Source organism: Populus trichocarpa, chromosome 1 (assembly GCF_000002775.5).
Source record: "Populus trichocarpa isolate Nisqually-1 chromosome 1, P.trichocarpa_v4.1, whole genome shotgun sequence".
Taxonomy (NCBI): Eukaryota; Viridiplantae; Streptophyta; class Magnoliopsida; order Malpighiales; family Salicaceae; genus Populus; species Populus trichocarpa.
Window position 1 is genome coordinate 18,427,158 of NC_037285.2, and position 4,518 is coordinate 18,431,675.

At 34.0% G+C, this 4,518-nt stretch overlaps 1 long non-coding RNA gene across 1 annotated transcript; it reads left to right on the plus strand.

The window, feature by feature from the left end:
* Positions 1 to 1,638: 1,638 nt before the first annotated feature.
* Positions 1,639 to 3,492, plus strand: LOC127905267 (uncharacterized). The gene is made up of 2 exons (XR_008059111.1): positions 1,639 to 2,979; positions 3,053 to 3,492. It is a non-coding gene; the product is annotated as an uncharacterized LOC127905267 (long non-coding RNA).
* The last annotated feature ends 1,026 nt before the right edge of the window (positions 3,493 to 4,518 follow it).

Below are 4,518 nucleotides of genomic sequence, written 5' to 3' on the forward strand. Positions count from 1 at the left end.
CTAGGGATTTGAGGATGTCTTTCCAAATGACATTCCTAGTGGTTTGCCGCCAATTAGAGGTATTGAGCATCAAATTGACTTTGTTCCAGGAACATCTATACCAAATAGGCCGGCTTAGAGGAGCAATCTTGAAGAGACTAAGGAGCTTCAAAGGCAAGTGGGGGAGTTGATATCGAAATGATACATTCAAGAGAGCATGAGTCCTTGTGCAATTCCCGTGCTTCTTGTTCCAAAAAATGACAAAACTTGGCGAATCTGTGTGGATTGTCGAGCTATCAATAACAATAGGAATATAATAACGAGAACCTATCAATTTAAATTGTTAATACAATACACACACACACACACACAAAGTGCGGCAAATAAAAAGTTTTATTAATATGAATTGCGTAACCTTCTATGTTTGGTTATGCCTTTATTTATACTAACTCTAGATTTAAATAAACCCTAATGGACCCCCTTATATGGACTTATATGATGACCACTTACAATCAAACCCAAATAATATAAATAAACCCTAAACTAAGAAGAAAATAATAATAACAATAATAAATCGAAATTAATATCCTAAATATGTTAGAATCAGATTTGTCACTATTAAAAAGTCTTAAATAGACTAGGAAATCTGATTTGAAGGTAGAATTTATTTTGAAGTCTTCTTTCCTTTTTGTAGCTAGGATGAATAAGGAATCCTTGTAAGAAAAGAATTCTGAAACATTTTTGAATCCTTGCCACACATGGAAACTATGTTGCAACCCATTAAAGATCTTTGAAGAATTATCAAATTCCAAATAAGCTGCCACATCCTTTTAGGAAAAGAATCCTAACCAAATAGGAAGTCCACAAGTCAAAAGGAAGTAAATAACAAAATTCGTACAGCCTATGTTGACCCATATTGCGATGTCTTTCCGAACTTTGATTGATCTAAAATTTTAACTCAAGGTAGGACAACATGTCACGAGACTCCATGTAAATTTTCAGTCCGATCCAATGGTCAGATTGAGAATTATGACTGTAGCCGTAAAACTGAATAGTTGCACATTTTACATCAAAATCCGAATTTGACCTTTTCTGGATCGTATCAGGGGTCCATTAAGGTTTATTTTAGTTTGGAGGCAGTATAAATAAGGGCATAACCAGAAATGTAAGGTTACGCAATTTTCAAATCAATAAACTTTTTGTTTGTCGCACTTGTTGTGTGTTGGTGGATAATCTCCCTTCCTTAGTTCTCTAAATAACTGAAAACGACTTATTGAAGAACAACTAGCTTCGTGACCTCATCCTTATATTTCTCGTTCGCGAATCAATATTCGTTGGGTCGGGGTTTTCCGTTTCCAATAGTGTTGCTGCCTTGGTACAAGTTATCTTTGTGTCACACTCCTATCAAACCTGATTTACTTGGTTTTCCGAGAATTGGTGTCTTTGCGTGTAGGTTGCATGAACACGATGTTCGCATCAGTTGGTCCATTTCTCCCCCTTTTTTTTTAACAGGGAAACATAGACTCTCTCTGAAAATCAGCCTAGCTTAACTCCTCTTTTGTCCTTTGAGTCTGGGTAAACCTTTTTTTTTAAGATCCTTTCTCTCCTCCTATACCCCATACGCGACATTAAACACACCACTGTTATAACCTAGTCAAATGCCTTTTTCTCTGAATTTCACATCTTGTCTTTAAATTGTTACCGTAATGTAATACTCCATTATCCTTTGTTTTAAAAGGAGAAGGTAGCTAATTTTTGTGCTAGTGTCTGGAGTTGGGAGGGAAAGGAAAGTAACATAAACTTCTTTAACTTCTTGGACATTACTTCTTTTCTTTTCCTCTTATGGTTTGCGTGGATTTTATTTCTGTTCGTGTAAATATATTGAACCTGTGTAACAAACCCTGCTATAGCCTGTCTGTTTCTGTTTGTAATATTGGAGGAATTAGTATATGCCCTTTGAACTTATTGCAAAATCTGATACCTTGTGGCATTTCTTGAAAAGTAAAAATGTGCTTCTGAATCCTTGTATTTTTGTTTCTACATTTGTGTTCTGGCAAAATATGTGATATATTTGGACATTTGTTACTAATTACTACATGATGAGACTATGGACGGCTGCTATTGTTAGCATGACCTTGGACAAGCAAAGCTTTATCATGAAGTATATAATTAAATTCCTTATTTTGTTGTCTGAAGTTTTTTGATCGAGGGCAGTGACAGAAATGCATTTATAGCTATTGGCAATTGTGGATTATGAGTAATGCCTCATGATTTGGGCTTTTTTGAAGAATAAATTTATGATATCTTGAGGATACTTAAATTTGAGAATTAATTTATTATTGTTTCTCTGATTAAAAGAGATCTAAGTTTTGACATGGATATGTGGGTTTAGATAATAAAATTATTTTAGTGGCTTAATCATTTAGCATAGTGGTAAAAGGGTCGGGGACAGAATAGGGTTCCTTCGTGACTCTGTTTCAATTTTTGTGTAATCTAGTTTAACTAAACTTTATTTTTGCATTACAACTTGTTTTTCAAATTGCTTTTTCGTATGAAAAAACATTAAATTGATATTTTTATAAGTGTTTTTGGATAATTTTAATATGTTGATGTCAAAAATAAAAAAAAATTATTTTGATGCATTTTTAATTGAAAAACACTTTTGAAAAGTACCATGCACAATACCAAACACACTTAGAGAAGTCTTAATTCAACCTAGTTGGGGGTGTAGGGACATGCATTCTTCTCCATTTTGTTCTATTTAGGGTACTTTCTACAAGCTGTTATAGCACTCATTTTGTAATGTTACTTAAAAGACGATGCTCAACCTAGTCATCTCATCTACATTTTAATGAAACAACTTTTGCAGATCCAAACCGTCCTGGTATGCACATGAAGTTGCTTAAATTTCTGATAAAGCTCAAGGCCCCACGCATTGTTTATGTATCGTGCAATCCCGCCACATGTGCCCGTGACCTAGATTACCTTTGCCATGGTGTGGTATGTAGTCTTGCTGATGGCTATGCTGTTTTTGAAACCATCTGCTATTATCTGAATTCTGAAATCTGTGCAGAAAGAGAAAAATATAGAAGGATGTTACAAACTTAAAAGCCTGCAGCCAGTGGACATGTTTCCCCACACCCCGCATATTGAGTGTATTTGCCTATTAGAGCTTTTCTGATCCTTGCTCATGACTACAATCTATACTGCCAAGGTGCAAGACTTTTAGCTCTCAGCTGAGGCTCCAGTCCGAAGTTTGATGTTCGGGATTCATTGAAGTTTCTAATGCAGCCCGCATTTACCTTACATTAGTTTTCGATGCCAAAACAACTGAATAGTGAGACAATGTCAAGAGATCCTCACTGCGTGCATTTTTCTCTATAGTGGTCATTAATTTTGCATTGCAGTAGTTGATGTACGGGTGGTTTTTACCTTGAGACATCGGTAAAGTGTGTTTTTATGTTGTTCTAAGGATTCAGTTATGCTTAAAGTTGTGAATAAATTATTTTCTTATATGTTGTGCAATGCGATATCACAAAGACCGTGAGCGAAGTAAAATATGAGAACGAGGCTAGTTTTTGTTTTATATACAGAAACGTTATGGGTGCCACAGGTATATTGAGTGACAGTAACATTTGCTCAGGCTTGCACTTGTACTTGCTCTGTGATTGCATCGCATGTTTTTATCAAGGGCTTCATTTCTGTCCTTCACATCTCGGCTGTTGACAATGATCCTCAAATGGTTTTTACAAAGATATGATTTTTTCTTGAGTGCTATACTGGTTCTGGAGTGGTAATCTAGCTGCAAGGTTGCCAAAAATATGTAAAATTACAAGTAAAATTTATTTATTAATTAGATATTGATAATTCCAGTTAATAAATTAAGTTACATTAAAATTTAATATAAAAAATCAACAACATTATAATTAATAAATTATCTAAATAAAATAAGAGATAAATAATATTAATCAAGAAATTAATGATGTGAAGAAATAAAATGTTTCATTACAAAACTTCTCACTATATGGGGAATAACTTAATAATAGGAAGTACACAAGAACCTGGTGACAACTTTGTTGTTCCCATTACAAGTCCTGATGGACCCTTTTTGGATTGTAAGCTAATAAGCTTAAATTAATAATTAACTAACATGAGTCCAATAAAAAAATAAATTCATAAATAATGCCTAATGAGCTAGAACAAATCCAAATTAAAAATAATTGTTCAACATTAAATAAATAAAATAGGATAAAGCCTGCTAAAATTCCTCCATGTAGCCTGAATCTCCAAGTTTCTTATATTTTTGACAGAATTCAGTCCTGATTTCAAACGCGTTGTTCTCTCTCATCTAGATAAATTACTGAGCCTACCATATATGGTTGGAAAGCTTGAGATGTCTAGTTTCTAGCCCAACTTGAATTGCAATAAAATTTCACTTGTAACTCCATATATGTCCCAAACAGCACACGAAATAATTTATTCTCGATTCCATTTAACTTGAAAATTTACCACAATATAGTTTCATGTGTCTAGTATTTC